Source organism: Bos indicus, chromosome 3 (genome assembly GCF_029378745.1).
Source record: "Bos indicus isolate NIAB-ARS_2022 breed Sahiwal x Tharparkar chromosome 3, NIAB-ARS_B.indTharparkar_mat_pri_1.0, whole genome shotgun sequence".
NCBI lineage: Eukaryota > Metazoa > Chordata > Mammalia > Artiodactyla > Bovidae > Bos > Bos indicus.
The window spans coordinates 55,647,391-55,669,983 of NC_091762.1; the positions used below are offsets into that span (position 1 = coordinate 55,647,391).

General features: G+C 39.2%; 1 long non-coding RNA gene across 3 annotated transcripts in view; it reads left to right on the forward strand.

Annotated features, from left to right (window-relative positions):
* The window catches only part of LOC139182201 (uncharacterized), a 629,939-nt gene that overhangs the window by 23,783 nt on the left and 583,563 nt on the right, over nt 1–22,593 (forward strand). For 2 of the 3 annotated variants that reach the window (XR_011565811.1, XR_011565813.1), the window contains exons 2-3: nt 6,695–6,776; nt 15,023–15,149. This is a non-coding gene — a long non-coding RNA (uncharacterized lncRNA). Of the gene's footprint in view, nt 1–3,735; nt 5,645–6,694; nt 6,777–15,022; nt 15,150–22,593 lie in introns of those variants that run through there. The other variant, XR_011565812.1, reaches the window with a different exon arrangement.

Genomic DNA, 22,593 nt, shown 5'->3' on the forward strand with positions numbered 1-22,593 from the left:
AGTAAGTGTCCCATTTATTTGGACATCAGAGGATGAGATGGCTGGATGGTACCACCGATTCAAGGAACACGAACTTGGGCAAACTTCGGGAGATGGTGAGGGCCAGGGAGGCCTGGTTTGCTGCAGTCCATGGGGTCGCAAAGGGTTGAACACAACCTGGTGACTGAACAACAACAATATATCTCCTTGTCACTTACTGAAAAATATAGATTTACTTGTTGTTTAACCTACCTACCTAGTACTTTTAAGAAAAGAAAGAGAAAGAAAGTGCAGTCGTTCAGTCGTGTCCAACTCTTTGCAACCCCATGGACTGTAGCCTACCAGGCTCTTCCGTCCATGGAATTTTCCAGGCAAGAGTACTGGAGTGGATTGCCATTTCCTTCTCCAGGGGATCTTCCCGACACAGGGATCAAACCTAGGTCTCCCATATTGCAGCCAGATGCTTTACCATCTGAGCCACTGGGGAAACTAGTAGTTTGTTTAAACTACTCTTCAAAATGGGAAAAGGATCAAGTCTTCAGCAGGCAAGGCCAGCTAAAGAATGTCACTTGCCACCTGGCTTTCCAAGGACTAAGTCATTAGCCACTGCAATCACTAACCTTCAAAACGCCCTGAAAGGAATTCAGGGTGGAGGGCAGGAATGATGTACTTTGTGCTCTGGAAAAACTGGCAGAACCAGCTTTCAGATTGATATTTTCAGGAGAAAACTATATAAACCTAATTTCTTGCATCATCCCATACTTAGAGCAGCACTAAAATTATTAAGTAAGATATAACTGTGTGGATCACAACAAACTGTGGAAAATTCTTCAAGAGATGGGAATACCAGACCACCTTACTTGCCTCCTGAGAAACCTGTATACAGGTCAAGAAGCAACAGTTAGAACCAGACATGAAACAATGGACTTAGGAAGGAAGTCCTTCAAGTATATTGTCACCCTGCTTATTTAACTTATATGCGGAGTACATCATGCAAAATTCTGGGCTGGATGAATCAGAAGCTGAAATCATGATTGCTGGGAGAAATATCAACAACCTCAGGTATGCAAATGATACCACTCTAATGGCTGAAAGTGAAGAGGAATTAAAGAGCCTCTTGATGAGAGTGAAAGAGAGTGAAAGAGGAGACTGAAAAAGTTGGCTTAAGGTTCAACATTCATAAAACTAAGATCATGACTTCTGGTCCCATTACTTCATGGCAAATAGGTGGGGAAACAAAGGAAACAATGACAGACTTTATTTTCTTGGTCTCCAAAATCACTTCAGATGGTGACTGCAGCCATGAAATTAAAAGACATTTACTCTTTGGAAGGAAAGCTATAACAGATCTAGACAGTGTATTAAAAAGCAGAGATATCACTTTGCCAGCAAAGGTGCATATAGTCAAAGCTATGATTTTTCCAAAAGCCACATACGGATGTGAGATTTGGACTACAAAGAAGGCTGGGCACCGAAGAATTGATGCTTTCTAGTTGTTGTGCTGGACTCTTGAGAGTTCCTTGGACAGCAAGGAGATCCAATCAGTCAATCCTAAAGGAAATCAACCCTGAATATTCATTGAAAAGACTGATGCTGAAGCTGAAGCTCCAATACTTTGGCCACATAATGGGCAGAGCAGGCTCACTGGAAAAGACTCTGATACTGGGAAAGATTGAGGGCAGGAGGAGAAGGGGCGACATAGCATGAGATGATTGGATGGCGTCATTGACTCAAAGGACATGAATCTGAGCAAACTCTGAGAGATAGTGAAGGACAAAGAAGCCTGGCTTACTGTGGTCCATGGAGTCACAAAGAGTCAGGCAGGACTGAGCGACCGAACAACAGCAACAAGGTATCTATGCCTTGACTATCACTGACACCCTTTCAAGATGTATGTTCGATTGCACATATCCCTTCTCCAAAATCCCGTGTATACAGACCTCTTCCTTTACTGCTTTAGGGCACTTCCTCAAAGCTACCCAAGAGGCTACCTCTCAGGCTATTGTCTTCAGTAAGTCCCCAAATAAAACTGAAACTTACAGCTCTTACCTTGTGCATTTTATATTTTAGTCAACACCAAGATGCCTGGATAGTAATATCTCAGTGTTACAGAAAATCTGATTTTGTGACGTGAAACATTTATAAAGACGATTTTAGCCATAGGTAAACAGAAGGGAGACGGTGTTAGCCTGATGTAATCAGATTAATTAATGATATTGTTATCTTGAGGAGCAGGAGTGACAACTTTTTTGATATCAAAATTTCCTGATAACCACTGTATTCAGATATGACTCTTTATTTATTCAATAAGTATTCACGAGCATTCACCAGGTTCTCAGGCACTATCCTATGCACCAGAAATAAGAAGTTATATAAGGCATGCTATATTCCTGTCTTCTCAGACCTTCCTCTTGTTGCCCTGTACTTTGGTGAATAAAGGAAGACAGAGGAAAGACAGGATGTCATCATCTCTACTCATATGGACCAAAATGCTCAGAGAGATGTCCATATCCATTTCCGTTTCTTTCTGAAAAGCAGCCTTGAATTCTGGAGGGCTCAAGGAGACACTCAAAGGACTGATGGCCTTGACCAATTTGACTCAGAAGGAATAGAGCCCCACAGATAGGGTTGGAAAATTATTCTGATTAAACACTGATGAGTTTTTTTCCCAGAAGTTTGACATAAAGAAAAGGAGACATTACAAACAATAAGTCTAAGGAGAAAGTTTCAAGGATGACTTTAAAAATTCAACTGGCAAAGCTCCAGTTTGTTGTGTGGCATGTTGGGGACATATCTAGTATCAAATAAGCCATTAATAGTTCTTTGCTTTTGTGTTATCACTCTGTTTGGTATAACTGAGGCCCCTGATGAGTTCCCAAAGAACATCAAGGCATGAATACAAATTGCCAATCTTGGAAAATCAGTTTGACAATCAAATAAAGCAAATTTCTGACTTTGTGTTTTTTCACACAATGCAAAGAACACCAATGCCATTGAGCTTGTTTGAGAATAAAGATGAGGAAATTGTCAGTCATTAGGTGTAGCAGTAACAAATGAAAACAGTGCTTGAGAGGCCATTTATTACCAACTCAATTCAGCTTTATTTGTAGATACAAACATGTTATGAGTATTTCTTGATTTCTTTTTTCCTTCTTATCTTGCTTTTCTTTTAAAAAAACAGAGAAGCACAAAGAAATCTACAACACCTAATGTTACAGGGAACAGAAAACAGTTATATCCATGAAGGTACTGAGAAAAAGAAATGGATAAGTTCGTATTTCTGGAACGAGGAATCTTTCTGGTGACTGTAAGAAAGAGTAGACATATAAGCAAAAATAGCATGCTTCTTGTGAGTATTTAACCTTGGATGTATATTATTCCCACATCTTGTAAGCATGAATCCAGAGACCAGTTTTCACTCAGGAGGAGCAGCTCTGCCACTTTTGCCTTCAATCGCTTATGTGTGAATTTGAGTAAGTTTCTTACCCTCTCTGAATCCTTAATTTTTTTAAAAAAAATTACATGACTTCAATAATAAACACACTTCCTTGAATTGTTGCACATATAAAATAATGTATTAAATACCTAGTATATTGCATATGGTGCTTGCAAGTGGTAAAGAATCCTCCTGCCAATGCAGGAGATACAAGAGACATGGGTTTGGTCCTTGAGTCAGGAAGATACCCTGAACTAGGGAATGGAAACCCACTCCAGTATTCTTGCCTGGAAAATTCCATGTTCAGACGAGCCTGACAGGCTACAGTATGGAGCCACCAAGAGTCAGACATGACTGAGTGAACAAGCACACACAAAAATATTATGTGGACCATGGTCTGTGTTCAAAGAATGAAAACTATTACTGCTATTATTATTATTTTTGTACAAAAGAGCACTCCTATTAACTTCTCAAATGCTCCTCTGAAAGCTCAAGACATGTTAGTACATTTATTATTAATGTTGATGCACAGATTGAGAAATTGGCAAAAACATGCAACACTGATCCCAAGTCACATGATTCAGAAAGAAAATCCCAAGTGTTCAAATCTCTTGCTATGTGATTTGCCCATTGAGATCCAGTCTGTCTCCTATGTGATGATGACCTTGAGGGGACTGCCTCAGAGCTCTGAGACTGTTCAATTTATAGCATGGCATCTGTGAAACTTCCTGATAGAGTTAGCACATCTGTCTTTGTGCCAAGCAGGAGTCCCTTTACTCACCAGGACTATTCATGTGAGTCCTGGACTCACATGTGGTTCCAGGACTATCCATGCTCAGCAAAGGGCAGAAGAGAGCAGAGAAAAACTACCCTTTGGGGTGAGGCTAATATCTCATAGGCGCAAACACTTCACATCTTCATAGCCCAATTTCTTGGACTCCCAGCCTCCCTTGGTTTGACTTTGTATTGTTAACCCTTTGCTCCTGAAGCTGTCTGATTTCCCGTGCCTTTGAAATCTGAAGTTGGTGTATAACCAGCACAGGTCTTGGTTCCTGTTTCACAAGATGTGCATCCCATAGCCTGTTATCTTCTACTTGCTCATGATCCAGATGTCCAATTTCAGCCTTAAATACTGGGAGCAGACTTTTTCAGCTAACTTGCAAATTCAGGTGGAAGGAAAAATAAAAGAACCATGGAGGCTCTTGGATGTTACTTCTCTCAAGGGAATAGAAGGGTATAGGTTGATACTCTTATTGAACCTCTCCTTCTTCATTCTACCATCATTATTAATCCATTGTCAGCTGGTGTCTGACAGTTGAACTCTTTGTTATCTTCAGCAAAGACTAAGTATAGTATGGATAATTGAAAACCACATTCAGTTGCATTATTTCAGCTGAAAAATTCAACTTTTAAAAAAATATCTTACTGAGCCAATTGCACCAAGTCCTGCTGTAAAATAAACCATACAGGTGTGAGCACGTAGTGTAGCTGTGACACATTCATGGTATTTGACTTTTTGTTTCCTTCAGAAACTGGTAGAACATTTGTAAAACATATCAACTCATGATTTGTAAAACTTGACAAATTACTGAGAAATCTCTCCTTCTCTCTTAATGTGTACTCGAAACATCCTGAGAGGTTCTGATGACCTTAGTGATGGATCTTACATTCATGTCAAGCATTTTGTTGACATCAGAAGTCATGTACGGATGTGAGAGTTGAACCATAAAGAAGACTGAGCACCGAAGAATTGATGCCTTCTAATTGTGGTGTTGGAGAAGACTATTGAGAGTCCTTTGGACTGCAAGCAGATCAAGCTAGTCCATCCAAAGGAAATCAACCTTGAATATTAATTGGAAGGACTGATGCTGAAGCTGAACCTCCAAAACTTTGGCCACCTGATGCAAAGAGATGACTTATTGGAAAAGAGCCTGAACCTGGAAAAGATTGAGGGCATTAGGAGAAGGGGTCAACAGACGATGAGATGGTTGGATGGCATCACCAACTCAATGGACATGAATCTGAGCAAACTCTGGGAGATAGTGAAGGACAGGGAAGCATGGGGCGCTGCAGTCCATGGGGTTGCAAAGAGTCAGAAATGACTTAGTGACTCAACAACAAAAACAACAACAAAGGAATTTTACTCTTAGAAAAGGTCCTGGATCAAGACCCCAGACACGAAGAGCAGACAAGAAGCATTCTAAAAGTGCCAGGAAATGAAAGTGTCAAGTAAGTGTCCATTTTGAGAGCAAACACCCCTGGTTACCCTTCAGCTGCAATAAACAGAGTGTAGTCAGCAGTGTGGCCTTTGACATGGGTTTGCAAAATAGGTTGCCAAACTTTTCCTGTTTCTTTATAAAATATCAATGAGAGAAAAAAAGGGGGGGGGGCACTGGTGGTCCCATTATTGGATAATTGTATAATCTCATACAATAGGGATGGGTCTTCTGATATTCAAGATATGTGTAGTGCCCAGAGGCAGCCATTTGGCAGGGAAATCACCCACCTACTCAGCACTGGTTTAGACAAAGCCAGTCCTGTGACTTGTGGCCCCATTTTGGAGTAAATAACCGTATAGATTACCATGTATATAGGTACAAGCATTTCTGATGGAAATTTAATTTAGTAAACTATAAAAACTCTCCTTGGGATGTATCTTATAAACTAGGGCATTGAGACTGTCTAAAGCATATTAATTCAATACCTCTCAATTGGTATTAAAAAAAAAAAAAGGCTGTTTAAAACCAATGTCCTTTTATTCTTGTCTCAGCATTTAATTTCATTTGCATATGACTAAGACTGTTTCTTCTCGGTAAATTTAATTTGCTAGAGTTTGGCACCCAGCACAGAAAGAATGGCATCCTCTGAGATAGGACTGCCAACTACGGCAAGTAGCATTGCAAATAAATTTGATCTATAGACTTTTCAAACTTCTCAGATGTGATCCCTGACGTCTGGCCTGATGAAGGAAGCCCTGGGGACTGGAAAAACACAAAGCATGCTACTGTACTGACATGCAAAATGTCTCATAATCTGTCTTTATCTTTCATGACTGTAGTGGTCTGGATAAATTAGACCAAATTGGGCTAAACACTGTTCTTGGCTACACTCACGTAGCTGTTTTCAAAAGCTAATAGGAGCTGTGTGTGCACATCCAAGGACAAAATTTGGCCCCTTTTGTCTTTGCACAAACAATTGCTTTAGTTGAGATGATTATTCCTGACTGTTTTATAAGCAGCATTTTGCCCAGTTTAAATCTCTTTTCACTTTATTCTTCAGAGTCAAGACATTTATGAATATGAAAACATGTAACTCAGGATCTTCAGTTTCCGGAAAAATAAAAATCTCTCCCCTAAAATCTGTGAGTATTGCAAATGAACTGGGAAAGAGGTAAAGAAAGTCATGTTAACGGTGGCAAAAACAGAAGTAACACTGAGAAAAAGTGTTAACACTCATTAATGGTAGCAATCTGATTAAAATTTTTGTAGCACATTCATCCTTGATCTTTCAAAAGAGAAATGTGTTGTTAATATTTTCAAGGAAAATATAGACTATCAATACATTTATTTATTCAGATGCAAAAAAAGAAGTTGAAATTAACCCTTAATGCAACTTTTTCCTTTTCCATCAGTATCATATTACATAAATCTCACCTTTTCCCCAAAGGCCAAACGTTTTGAAATGAAAGAGAAACAGTCTGGTAAAAAAGCTTTTATTTTTAGAAATTGAGTCAACTTTGGAATTTCCTACTAGAAAAGTCACACATACCACCAGGGCCTTAAGGTTTTGTAAGGTCTTGCATGAATCAGTATAAGATATAAATAATACGAAAGACAATCTAGAATGTCTTGACTCTTTGAGGCACTTACAAGTTAGCTCATTTCTTTTGTGCTTGGAGCAAGTCTCTTTATTTCTATGGTTTCTTAATTCCCTTTTTCTGAAGATGATCAATTTAAGAATGTATCTAGTTATATTTTGTAATAGGGACAAAATTCATAATTACATACATTACCATGATTTATCAATAATTGCAAGATAAATATTTTTACTTTTTGCAAGGTTAATAATTTATGCAAGAATAATCTCACTGGGTTCTTTGGGTGGTTGATAATTTGTCTAAAATAGTGTGTATATATATATATATTTTTACCCTATCTGCCAATGTGATCAGATTCCAGGTCTTTGAGACCCATCATATCTCTGCTTGAAGCATTTTGAATACCATCTCCAAAAACCTGACATTAATAAAACATTAAAGTTCGAACTTAAGCCCATAAAAGTCAAGAAATCCAGAGTTAAGATCAGCCCAGCTCTCTTAACTCTGTTCTCCTGCATGTATGCATGGGTGATGGGACAGCAGTGCAGGCTGTTGCTTAAATCAGTCTCTCTGCATAATCTAAAAATGTAATTGAATTAGTGTATAAAGTATGTACATACCCTGCAGTGGAGAGCCCCACGCACTATATTATCCACATCCTCTCTCCAGACCCTCATTTTAACTCCTCACTGCAGTGTTCCTGTGAGGCTTCCTCCAACGTTCAGACATTGGACTTGCAAATACAATTTCCCTTCTTTTACGAGGCTTCAAGATGAGTGATGCACACTCGGTTTTCCTAGATGCCTTTCAGCTCCTGGCCAGACAGATAAAGTTTAGGTAACATTCTTCCTTTTGGTTAACAACCTCAGAGTTTGCTAGGTATTAGACAATGCCATTCTGTGGTTAGGGATTATCTTATGCTCTAATTCAATTAGATGCAGGACCGTTTGCCATATTAATATGAAAGTTAGGAACATCAAATTGAGTTTAGGAACATATAGTGGTGTAGCATGGTTTTCAGAGCACGGACTTTGGTTTCTGATAGACGTGCTCCAACAGAGTACCTATTTTGCCACTTAACTGTCACTTAAACTTTCCAAGCCTGTTTTCTCCTCTGTAAAATGGGGATAATAACAGGCCTGATCTTTAAGACTCAGTAAGATTGTGAGGACTTAAAGAGATGATGTATATAACATGATTGGTATGTAGGAAGCAAAATGATTGGCTGCTGCAACTACTACTTCCTATTTTGGTAGGAAATAATAGCATATTGCTTCAATTCACTCTTAATGGAGAGTGAGACAATGGTTTCAAACAGAGTTTGAGTGCTCAGAAATGTTAAAGTAAAATTTAATAATAAGCATAAAATGATGTTCATCTTCAGTCATGATTTAAGAAATGTATAATGGTATCAGTTTCCACATATCCAGTCAGATTGCCAAAGATTTTTTTTAAGAATGATAATATTAAGTGTTGGGTATGAGGAAATAGGCTTTCTCCGACATTGCTTTACTGGTATAAACTGGTATATCATTTTGACAGGCAGCCTGAAGATGTTTATAAAAAATTTAAAACATATCTTGTTTGACTCAGAAATTCCACTCCTAGAAATTTATCTGTGTTTTCAAGAATATTCCTAAAAGTTCTCCTGAAAAATTAGAAAGAAGCTAAATGTTAATCTAGAACTGTTAAGATATAGTGCAATCATACAGTGGAATACTACAAAACCATTAAAAATAAATGAATTGTGCATATGTAATAGATTTGATTAAAGAGTCATATTGATAGATTGCAGGGCAGATGTTTGAAATGTTTCCTTTTTTTCCCCTTAATAACTGTTACTCTGTGGAATCTCTCTTTCTGAGCAGAGGGTTCCCTTAGGCACTTCTCACTCTTTTTGCAGAACTTTCTGTCACTGTTTGTTGAGACCCAAGGCTAACTTCACGGGCCTGTGACCTGTGCCGTTGTAAAAGCCTGCACTCCGAAGGGCCCTGAACACAGTTTAATACTTGGCTGTTGCTTTCTTGGAATTTTTAAGAACTTGTTTTGTACTTGCTTTTTTGTGAGTGAAATATGTGTCTGCATTCTTTGCTGCCCCATCTGCACATACCATTCTTGATGTCCTGAACACTGAATTCCAGTGAGCCCAACATATGTGGGAGTAAGTGAGACTCAGTAAATACAAGGGAAGGAAGTTCCAACTATAGCTAGGCAAGAGGGTCCCTGACAGCCCTTCAAAGGCCATGTTTTCCATTCAAACCAGAACTTGCTCTGAATGCAGAGAGCAGACAATGGCATTCCAAGAAACATGAATGACCAACATCCTGTCATATCCTTTCATACTTCTGTTACTTCTGTGTGCTTGCCAGCCACTTATGCTACAAATGATGATATAGAAGTAAAGGGGAAGAGCAACACATACTGACTTGTCCTTTCAGCCTTTCCTAGCTCCTTGGTAAGCTGCAGGTAGATAATGTTGTACAGGGTGCACATTCAAGAGGGGAAATTAAAATGGTTGAGTTCATTTTCATTGTTCTGATAAGAATGAAATACAGAGTCAGATGTGAGCTACAAAATACAAACTGTGTAATTTTGTTGATTCATATATGAGCTGCTGCTGCTGCTGCTAAGTTGCTTCAGTTGTGTCCGACTCTGTGCGACCCCATAGACAGCAGCCCACCAGGCTCCCCCGTCCCTGGGATTCTCCAGGCAAGAACACTGGAGTGGGTTGCCATTTCCTTCTCCAATGCATGAAAGTGAAAAGTGAAAGTGAAGTTGCTCAGTCATGTCCAACTCTTAGTGACGCCATGGACAGCAGCCCACCAGGCTCCTCTGTCCATGGGATTTTCCAGGCAAGAGTACTGGAGTGGGGTGCCATTGGCTTCTCCACATATATGAGCTAAAAGCTTTATATTTGTATTTAAAACTGATATAGAGAAAATATATGTATGAGTGATAATATTCATGGTAGTAACGTGAGTTTTTAATTTTTCTTAGAACAACCTTATAGAGTAAAACCCAAATACCATGACAGGTTGAAGGAGAGACTGCAGAAGAGCAAAAACAATTTTATATTTTAATATAATACCATTATTTTTTTAAAAACTACTTTTTGAAGAAGGAGTCTGATATTTTCACTTTGAACTGAGCCTCACAAATTAGGCCCTGATTCCAATGGTGAAAGAAGCAAATGTATTGGGGGCATCTGTTACTTTTGTTTATCAGCATTCATTGGCTCCTCTGTCAACAGTCCCTCATTTTCTGGAACCCTCTTCCCTCTCACACACACATAGTTCATGTGTTTAGGAAGCAATTGATTTCATTGGTGGTTTCAGAGGTACATGTGAGACTCAAGCTTGCTCAATCAGAATATTTCATCTTCTTGGTCGTAATAAGTGGTTTAGAGATGAACATTTGAATCATGCTGACCCATACAAAACATAAGACTTGTGTAATAAAAAGCAGGAGGAAATGATCTGCCTTTTGTTGCTAGAATTTACCTTGAGGTCAGGTGAACCTGGAGCTACTGGTAGGCCGCATCTGGAGTTCGAGAGTTAATACTAACATGGAGAAGAGCAAGGGTGAGGGCTGGTTAGAAACCAAGTCCTGGTGATAATCTTTGAGTCCCTGGATCAAGCTCTGCCTGAAACTAGCTGGAGTTTTTTAACCTGTGATACTTTTTATGCTCAAGCTAGCATTAATTTGATTTTGTTACTTACAACAGACTTCTGACATAGCATGTACAAATTGCTTTCATTAGTGTCTGTGTTTCTAAACAGAGATCTCTAAAGATAAACACCAAAATGCTAACAGTGGATATCCCAGTCAAGGAAGATTATGATAAGGTCTTTCATTTACAATTTTGTACTGTTCTCTAGGGTAAAGATCTTATAAAATAGGTATTAATTTACTTTAAAAATCAGAAAAAGCCATAAAAATGTTTCCATCTTGGGGAAAAAAGTCAGTGATGTTTTAATGTTAATATAATAATTTCTCATACTGACAAAAAAGCAGATGTCTTTTAGTAGATCTTACATGGATTATTCAGTTCCAGGAGCTGGTATTCCCAAGTCAGCTTCTCTACAGAAAGACATGGGCATGCAAGGCAGCCACAGAATCATTGCACAAGCCTTTAACCAGAAATTTCTCTGCCACGTAATTATACTGCAGAAAACAGCAAATAGAAGATTATTGAGTTTGGCCTTAGTAACTACTTAAAGGTGAGATGTTTAATTCTCAAGTAGGCGATCTTTTGTCTTACTATGTTCTAACCTGCTTAAGTGAATAGAAGGAGAAACTTTGGATTTGTTTTTTTCAGTCGCTAAGTTATGTCCATCTCTGAAACCCCATGAATTATAGCACACAGGCTTCCCTGTCCTTTACTATTTCCCAAAGTTTGCTCAAATTTATGTCCATTGAGTTAGTGATGGTATCTAACCATTTCATCCTCTGCCGCCCCCTTCTCCTCTTGCCCTCGAGTTTTCCCAGCATCAGGGTCTTTTCCATGTGGCTCTTCACATCAGGTGGACAAAGTATTGGAGCTTTAGCTTCAGCATCAGTCTTTCCAATGAATATTCAGGGTTGATTTCCTTTGGGATTGACTGGTTTGATCTCCTTGCTGTCCAAAGGGCTCTCAAGTATCTTCTCCAGTACCACAGTCTGAAAGTCTCAGTTCTTCAGTGCTCTGCTTTCTTTATGGTCCAACTCTCACATCCATACATGACTACTGGAATAAACCATGGCTTTCACTAGATGGACCTTTGTGGGCAAAGTGATGTCTCTGCTTTTTAATATGCTGTCTATATTTGTCATAGCTTGTTATAGGTTTGCTTTTGCTTGGATTTGAGGCAGTATCAAAGTGGGGCATTGAAAAGGCAGAAAGTAGCAAAGTCAGGCAGCTAAGGAAGGTTAGGGCCATCTCATGGAGAGTGTTCAAAGAAGCCAATAGAACATATTTTCACCATCCAGGGTCTTGGTAGATGGAAGTGCTGCACCACTTTGAAGACACCCAACAGTGGTGTTTTATGAGTATCAATGTCTGAGGGCTCTTTTAGATTCCAGAGAGGCTGAGTGCAAGGATCCTGTTTTCTTAGCATTCTGCCCAAAGGTGTGGTCGGTCAGCCTGGCTGGAGGCTGTTCTCCAGCACAGCAGCCCATACAGTTGCTAATCCTTCTACTTATGATCTCAGCCCCTCTTCCCTTCCATGTGGCGATATCCCTCTTCATTCCAAACCAGAACACACACAGACATCTTTCCCAACAGTTGAATCTAGGGCAATTTGTTTCCAGTGTTCTCGAAACAAAGATTCGAACAGTTCATTTCTGTCTAACTTGGCTCTCTTATGTACATGTAGGAAAGCAAAACTGTTATCATTCATTTGTATTCAATAAATCAGATGGTGTCTTGGAAACTATCTTTGATGGGGTAAAAATCTAAGGACATGGTGGGTGGGGACAGGAAGAGGAATCAGGAGGAAAAGGAGTGAGGGGCTGGGCCCCTGGAGGGCGACCCTAGCTACTGTGTCATTTCACTAGTGTGGATTTTAGGGATCAGTGTGGGTTGTTGCAGTGCTAAGGGGGGCAAATATTACATAGTCATTTGCTAAATACTCTTTAATGAAATATGAAAAGTGAAAAAATGAAAGTGAATTTGCTCGGTCATGTCTGACTCTTTGTGACCCCAGAGACTGTAGCCCACCAGGCTCCTCTGGCCATGGGATTTTCCAGGCAAGAGTACTGGAGTGGGTTTCCATTTCCTTCTCCAGGGGATCTTTCCTACCCAGGGATCGAACCCGGGTCTCCTGTACTGTAGGCAGACGCTTTTACTGTCTGAGCCACCAGGGAAGTAATATGAGCACCAGGTAAAACGTTCAAATGGAACAAAAGAGAACGCAGTGAAGAGTAATTCTCCCTGTCACCGTCACCCCTCCTCTTCTGTCCCCAGAGGCCACCACAACCGTCTTGTGAATTCTTGTGGGCAGCTGTGCCCGTTTAAGCATGCTTGTCTTCTTCTTCCCCTTGGCCTGACCTTGACTTGGACCTGTTAAGTCAGGGCCTAAATTGCAATTTGAAGATGACACTCAGCTCTTCACTTTCTCATTCTCTGCTTAAGCAAAGTAATGAATAAAGAAACATATGCGAGAGCTTGCAAGCCCTCACTATGGGTACATGATTAACTCCTGTACCTGTTTATCACACCTTTTGTTGCACAAAGCTGAGCAGGTGACTGGTACATTCTCTCTTTCCACAGCATGCGATATTTCCAATTCACTGCAAAACAAAGTTCAAACTGCTAAAAAAGCTAGTTTTTAATTACCTTGAGATACAAGTTGCAAGAAGGCAGCCTGACAGGTCTCACTGATGTGCTCAGTAAGCTGTGAAGACATGTGGCTAGATATGACTGGTCATTAATATATACAGTGTGATCAGATGGCATCATAATTGTCATTATTACAGGATCATAAAACTTCAGAGTAACAGAAAAAGCAAGTACCTTTGTTTGAAAGGTCAGCCAAAAAAAAACAACAGACTGAGCTCATCAATAAAACAGGGGTGAAAAGAAAGATGAGCATTTATAAGGAATTCTTCTGAAAATCAAGTGAGCAAAGACTTTTATAATAATGTTCAACTTAAATGAGGAAGTGGGCAAATGAGGTCCTGATAAATTACTCTGCATTGAATTAAATATTGACAAATAATAACAGTGATTTTCTAATGTCTGTAATTAGCACTGGTTAGCTACATAAATTGACTTTCTCAGAGAACTCTGTGTATTTGACTAAATTTTCAAGATTGATGTTTTATAAATTTAAGCAATGGGATGAGTATAATTGCAAGGTAACTGAAGAAATGAGTTGTCTACATAAAGCAATAGTGATGCATTTCCTAAAAGAAAAAAAAAAACTGTGTGTGTGTACACTCTGCATGCTTTGCCCACAGATCATCACAGAGTGATCTTTCAAGAGGATCTTTTTCTTGCTCTAGTGTCAGATCTTAAAATAAGATTTAAGGGCTGGGAAGTCTGATTGAGTGGGGCCGAGATGTGATTTCTAGTAATACTGCTCACCAGAGCATGAAGAACAGAAAATGCTATTTCTATGTGTTGGAGGTGAGACATTTTTGGACAGACATATTTTAATTCAGCCTTTTCTTTTGAAATCAAATATATGCTGGGGCTACCATGAGATGTGTGGTTGCTTATTATAGTTAATAGATTGTTTGTCTTCTCTGTCCTTGAGATAATCCTAAGTATGTGCGTACAACTGTGATCAGGTTGCCCATAAAAACCAATCAGCCTGGAGGTCCACAAGGTGGTGAACGTTCCCTAGAGCAGATGGGAAAGATAATGTTTAATCAAGAGTTGGAGGATAAGGTGGTACAACACAAGCCAAGAGAAAGAGAGAATTTCATTTTGGGTGAACCTCTGTAACATTTCTCGTACCCGAAGACAGATTAGAACAATCCCAGAGCCATGACTTCTGGCTACTGTCTCCCCACAGCTGACCCTGTAGACCTTGCCAACCTTGGACTCTGCCTACATCACTGCCTGAATCTGTGAACAAGTCAAATGGTTGTTTCTCAGGTTTATGAAGATGTATGAAGTGAGTCATTCACAAATGAATATACATGTGAGGAAATGACAGAATTCTGCTAAACATGTTTATATTTGAACAACTGATACATCTGAGCATGATTTAGAAAAGGATGCGTGTAAGTTTATAGAAATGACAGTTAAAAAGATAACTGTCACAATGTTTACTGATGAGGTTTCTATTTATCTTAATGTTTAGAAGTTAAATGAAAAGATGGATTGTGGATTACAGCCTAAGCATTTTTGAGCCTGAAGCTGATGTAACAACTTGTGACAATGAAGGGAGCAGGAGGGTGGAGCCAACGAGCTGAGAGTCCTCTGTAGAGGTAAGGTGGTGAGGCCGTTGACAGCTGAAGTACAACCTCATTTATCTCTCACTGTGTTCACTGAAACAATTGAGTGCTGGATGGAGAGGTGGATGAAGTCCTTGTTTGTGGCCTGCTGGGCCGGGTTGTGGTGTTCACTCAGAAGCTGCCACAGTTTCAAGTTACAGCCGTGGGGCCAGGAGAACATCACTGCTCCTGTGTTGTCGTTTGCTCTAGGCCCTGGGCTGTGCTCTTTGCTGTTTTGCTTAGTTTACTGCAAACGTCGAGAAGGACTTTTTGTTTTAGCTTCTTAAAGGCTCCACTCTAACAGCCTGGAGGAAGTTGCCAAACAAATGTAACCTCTTCTGTCCGCCTGGTGTCTCTTTACCTGTGTTTGCTGGCTGTTTGGCAGTGCACATACACACTGGAAATGTGCTCTGGATGGTGTTAAACTGAATTGGGGAATATTTCAAACCGTGCCTTAAATAATAGAATTGAAATGTTGTGCTGCAGAAGTGGCCTGGGTTGGAAACTTTCAAGTGAAAAGTTAGATCTTGGTTTTTCTTAAAGATGAAATGAGGCCCTGGGGTATGTGGTTTTCAGGCTATCTCTATTTGTTAATTTTGGAAATAGACTTTTTACAGTTTTACTTCTCTTTTGTCTTAAGCCTTTGGTTTTACTTCTAAATGCAATTGATAGAAAACTTGAGATTGTGCTTTTTACTTTGATTCTAGTTAATTGGCCCAGGCGAAGCAACAATGGATACAGCCATTAGGAACCATAAATAAATATATTTGTTTTATGATATAATCAGTGTTCCTTGATATAATAACAAACATAAAAGGGCAGGGTACTGGACAAAGGCTTCTGCAGATTGTCAGATAAATTCACAAACCCAGATCTCAATTAACTGGCCTAGTAAAAAAAAGATCAAGCTTCTTCCTTTTTTTAATATCCTAAATGGATTTTCTTTAAAGCAAAGAAATATAACTTTTAGAGAAGGACAAGCACACACATTCCCTGAAAGGTTATTCAGATCTACTATTCAGATCTTTCTTTAAGGTCTCAGAGAGTTTGTCCTAGTTATGGAGGCAGATGTCTCACCAGAAGACACCATGTGATCTTTGAACAGAGGTACACAAAAGAGGCCAAGCTTTAGAGTTTGAAGATACAGAAAAAAATAGAATAATCTTAATTAGTCTTATAGCAATAGATATCTTTATTGTTATAGAACAATGTTTATCATTATGCGTTTCTGGTATTTGCTGTGACTGAGTACTAGCAATGCTGTTATTAGTAATTTTCTTTAGATTGATTCAGAATGAAGGGTCCACATACTGGGGCTTGGAGGGCAGCCCACAAAGAGGACATGGATACACTTTTTATTCTGGTCTAGAGTTAACAAGAGTTGCTTCTTTTATTCAAGGTATGGGGGAAGTTGTGGTCTTAGTGGACCTGCACCCGAATCTGGGAATTGTTACATATTCTCATTCCACATGAAGCAAGGACAACTCTCCTATGAGCTGAGTGGCAAGAATTCCTTTTATATGCTTGATTGGCTGTGGAATAGTTGCTCCAATTCAGTCTTCCATGATGGAGCCAAGGACTTAGGAAAAGTTTCCGTCAAATGGCATGAAGGCAAAGCTGTACAGCTCTACGTACCAGAGGTAGATGCTGTGCATTTAGTGGCACCCTTGTTATAACCTGAGCTAATTTGTAAACTATCATCTTCCTCTTTTTTTTTTTTGATAGTTTAAACCAAACACTATTGTCCAGTTTAATTTCCCAGCACTTGGTGTGATAGGCTTTATAATACCAGCACTGAGTATCAGGACTGGTCATGGTGGTGGTGGTACTCAATCATGTCTGACTCTTTCTGACCTGGGACTTCAACCCACCAGGCTCCTCAGTCCAAGGGATTTTCCAGGCAAGCATAATGAATTGGGTTCCCATTTCCTCTTCCAAGGAATCTTCTCTACCCAGGGATCGAACTCATGTCTTCTGCATTGGCAGGCAGATTCCTTACCACTGTACCACCTGGGCCTCAGATCAGAATCTCTGAAAAGATTTTTTTTGTCTTATATAGTTCAGCTTCCAATATCCCAGGGTAAGAATTCCTTCTACAGTGGTATGATCATCCTATATAGCCTCTTATTGAATGGTCTCAGTGACCGGGCACTCGCAAGTTCTTTCTAGTATTTTTTGTTTCAGTGGCTCTACTTAGAACGTTTTTCTGTAGAAAACTCAAATTCGTCTCCTTGTCCCCTCACCCTTTTGCCTCAGTTCTGGAGCTACAAGTATGTGTCCACCCCTGTTAATTTAGAATTCAAAAATATTAAAAGGAATTTTCTTTTTCTCCCTAAATCTCTTTTTCAGGCAAAACTTACATCATTCATTCATTCAAAAAAATGTTTACTGAATAGCTACGTGAGCAAACATTGGCTTAGATGCCGTGGATGATGTAAGGGTGATTCAAAGAACTATTTCTCATTGACTTTGCTTACAGAACTGTCAATACACATCACCTTCTTCTGAATAAACTATCCTATTGTATGTTTCTAGATTTAGACCTTCTTGAGGGCTGAGACCATGGCATTGCCTAAGTATTCCTGGAGCAGACACATAAGTGGATATTCAATAAATGTTTTCTGATTTTCCTCCATTCCTCTGAAAATGAGGCCCCTAAACCTCATTCCCAGATGGTGCAGTGGTAAAGAATCCAGCTGCCAAGTCAAGTGATGTGGGTTTGACTGGGTTGGGAAGCTCCCCTGCAGGAGGCAATGGCAACCCACTCCAGTATTCTTCCCTGGAGAATTCCATGCACAGAGTAGCCTGGCAACCTACAGTCCATGGGATCCCAAAGAGTTGGATGTGACTGAGAACACATTTCAGCTTCAGCAAACACATCACACTGCTTGCTCTGATGCTGACATTGTATGTGGGCTCACAAGCCCTTGGTCCACGTAGACTGCTGTAAGACTCTGTCTCATTTGTTATTTCATTTAAAATGCTCAAGAAGGCTGAGAGGTAGACATTGTTTTGTCCAGATTTTAGATCAGAAAACAGAGAGAGATATGATATTTAAAATAATGAAAATCACAGATGTGCTCTAATTGTGTTTGTGATTTTTTAAAATAGGGATCCTAGCTCCTGGTTTCCCATCATTTTCTAATTTTGTACCTGAGTTCTTGATCCTGAATTAGAACTATAGCCTATTATTATGAAATTATATCTGGTTAATATTGGCTTATACTTCTAGCCTGTTGAGTCCTTCTGGATTCTTAATATGGTTATTTATCATTTTAGCTATTCCTTTCAGTTTGTGTACTTGTTACTAATATGCTAAGCATATTCTTTCATATAATTTATTGATGAGAAATACTGGTAGTCAAAGATGGAAAGCTGTGTCATCTGTGAGAAACCTTGCTCCAGAATGACATCAATCCACTCATCAATGTTTCTTGGGTACATTTGTTCAACTATTCTATTATGTAGTCCACATTTTTCCATTTTGACCATAAAGATAACATGAAAAGCTTTGCAAATTAAAGTGTATTTTGTTTTAAATCAGATGTTTTTCTACATGAGTTGAATTGTTTCCCGTATAGTAAGCATACAACAATTAGCTTTTAATTTGTTATTCCAGAGGCTATGGTTTGGTTCATACTTTAGTTTAATGTATGTACTAATGAAAAAGCTTTATGTGTACATGTAAGTTTTGTCATCTATTTCTCCCTCATGATATTTTTCCTTTTATTTCTGCCTCCAAATATTTCCATATACTACCTGTTTTAAAATACAGGGGAAAAGTGTATTTGAAAGAAAATGAAAGACTTGATGCAAAATAATATATTTTCCCAACAGAAACATTCTTTAATGCATACATGCAAAACTTTAACACCTGATTTAAAAATGTATGAAGAAACTCTGTCATGTGGAGGATGTTACTTAGGAGCTGAATTACAGGGTTTGTCTGTCTTTCTTTTTCTCTTGCCTTGGGCAATCTAGTCTAATTACAAAACTTGCCTTTCATTCTGTTTAGTGTTTCTCAGCTATGCATGAAAAAAGTTAATCAAAAAATAAAATGAAAAACTGTGATGGCTAATCGAATTCCCATAGATTTCTCTGCTGTTGGCTAGCTTGTCTTTGGGAATGAACTCCAAAATGCTACCTTTAATGCATCAGTAGATGTACTGTGACTATTGGTCTCTTCTCCTTTTAAGGAAAGAGAAAAGATTCCTTTAATTTTAGGATTTGTTTCAAAATTAGAAAATGAAAAGAAAAACATGTCTTTTCCTATCTTCATTTGTCCCTTCTTCATTTATACCTTATCAATACTTGTTGGGAGGTTTGTAGCCATAAAAGACACTAGACCAACAATCTCAAAGATGAGTAATGTCTCTGATTAGAGCAGATAGAGAAAAGCAATTTACACCCCTTGTTCTCTAGTGTGTTTTGTAGGAAAGAAAAATACCTCTCTTTCTTTCTACCTGTCTTAGCTTCATTGGCTGGGGCCCTGTAAATTAGACTGGCAAAAGACAGATTAGTAGGAGAAAAATGTGCAGGTTCATTAGTATGTTATTGTTTAGTTGCTTAGTCATGTCAGACTCTTTTGTGACCCCATGGACTGTAGCTTGCCAGGCTCCTCTGTCCATGGGATTTCCTAGGCAAGCATACTGGAGTGGGTTGCCATTTCCTTCTCCAGGGGATCTTCCTGACCCAGGGATTGAACCCATGTCTCCTGCATTGGCACATAAATTCTTTACCACTGAGTCACCAGGGAAGGCCTTATTAGCATGTATATCATGCATTCACATAGAACAGTGATGAGTAACTCAAAAGCGTGGCAAGTATGTGGGCTTATACAGCATCTTGATAAAAGAACAAGACATTTTTAGAGAAGTGATAACATATGGTTAGAAGGGCTTTGAGCTTCTAGGGTGGCAAATTGTAGGGGAATTAATAGCAGATAAAGCTAGTTAGTTGTTTGTTATGTGGATTCCTCTGATATTCCTCTGGATTCCAGCTTTTTCTGGGCTGACAAGGGTTCTAAAGGTGTCTTTGGTAAAGTCTGTTCTTCCTGGTAGAGAGAGGAGAGGAGACACTAGCAAATTTACCTCAGGTTTTAGGCAAACAGGGGCAGGCAGAGAGCTCTTCTGTTTCTTCTAAATTGCTTTCTGCTCAAAATGGCTCTCATGCCATAGAGATATATTTTGGGGTGGCATGTTCTGCTACCCCTCATTTTAGAAGGACACTGGGTTAAAAGGATGATGATTCTTGGCCTATCCCCTGTCTGGCTGTCTTGTCTCGAGTATAGACCTAAATGTCTACCACTAGAACCAGTGGTTGTGCAGGTTTTTCCTCAAGGGCTAAGATGTCATCTCAGTTCATTTCAAATACTCTCCGTGACAAAACTACTGCAAACCAAAAACAATCTAATAAAGTTAGTGCCTTTAATAAGTATCCTTACTTAAACCTGGTAAAGTCTTAGACCAGTCTCTTTGTTGTTTGGGAAGCAAAATAAAAGGTATCTCCCTCTCAGGTGGGAGATTGCTGAGAATATTTGAGAGTCTTGTTACTGTTTTCTTTTTAATTGATTTTTTTTATTTGGAGTATAATTACTTTACAATGTTTTGTTAGTTTCTATTGTACAACTGCATGAATCGACTATTTGTATTCATGTATCCTCTCCCCTACCCCTCTAGGTCATCAGGCAACAGCAAGCTGAGCAAGGTGAGCTCCCTGTGCTACACAGCAGCTACCAACTAGTTACCTCTTTCACACATGGTAGTGTGTATGCGCCAATGCTACTCTCTCAGTTTGTCCTCCCTCCTTCCTCTGCTGTGTCCACAAGTCTGTTTTCTATGTTTGTCTCTCTATTCCTGTCCTGCAAATAGGTCCGTCAGTACCATTTTTCTAGATTCCATATCTGATACTGTTTTGAAGTGTTGGTGGCAGTGGCAGTGGGTTGATGGTGGACAAAAACAGCATGGTATAATGCAAGTTTGTGGCATTTTTAGCTGAGCCTGTCACACAAAAGATTTTTGGATGGTGTGTATCCACTGATCCTATGGCCTCAATAACCCTGCGATTCTCAGTTATTTGAAGTGAGTGCTGTTGAGAAGCAACATATGCTTCTTCTCCTCCATGCAGAGAAACGAAATTTGGAGGTTCACTGAAAGAGAAAACATAGTTTCCTATGGCAGTTTATCTCCAAGAATGAACAATTTCCTGGGATCGTGATAATGGTTGCTAAAACCTCACTGAGAAAGACAATTCCAATGCCCAAATTTGGGCTTAGATCATGTTGCGGCTGGCTCAGTAGAGTGGCAAGGGACCATCAGTCTGCTTTGGAGAGAAGTATCTACTTGGGAATCGTGTGGATGTAGCCTCCCTTTACTGATACTGGATATGATGAAAGAGTCCTAGGGTCTTTCAGAGGGAGTATACCATTCACATAACACAGCACTGTAACTCTCGTGAATTTTTTTTTTAATGCTGTTTAAACTTCCTTTCATTACAACCTGCATAAAATGGAAAATATGTTAGAGGCTGTTGAGGAGGTTTGTAAATGCTTTATAAATAACAGCAATGTGACCCAAGTCATGTGCACTTAGGTTTTTTGTAAACATTGAAGGCCAGTTATGAATACTTCAACGCATTAAAACCCTTCTGTTTTAATTTCCTGGCTAAGACAACTTTGGTATTCCAGGATTTAGCCAGCCACAGATTCAACAACTGAGAAGCCAGTTTTCCAGAAATTCTAGCTTTGATTTGATTATTTCAAGGAATAGCAATAATCAGAAATATCAGGCCTTAGAGAAGAACCAACAGCACAGAGTATAGTGTGGAGCTGTTGTACAAGACACAAGTGGTGAATCTGTGAGTTCAGAATTAGTGAGTTGCCCAGGACTCCAGTTAGTTCTCTTGCTTTATTATTGTAAATTGTTGGACATATGAAATTAGGATCATGCTATGTTACAAAATCAACAGTTAAGTATATGAAAAGGTCACTACCTCAGGAAGTCAGGAGACCTGAGTCTTAGTCCCAGGAAATAATTATTAATTATAATCTTCATTTGTGAGCAATTATTATCTTACTACATGTGGGGCATCTTTTCTAGCCTATATAATAATTTAGTCTGGAAGATATTATACCATGTTCAATTTGAAGAAAGAATTGCAGAGAGATTAAATGACTTTCCCAAGATCACTAAGTTAGTAAAGACAGAGTTAAAATTCAGACTCAAGAGTGTCCCCTGAGGCTGTGTCTCTGCTGAATGCTCCATATTCTTTCCTTTGTCTGAAAGCTCCATGTTCTTTCCTTGCATCTTTGTCTTTCCTTCAGCTGTTTCTTTTTTGGAATGAATACCCTTCTTGCTCATCTCAGTCTGTGTGACTTTTTATTTGAAAGCTCATTCTTTAGGCCTGACTCCGGTCTAGTATTTTTAGGAAGACCTCCAGG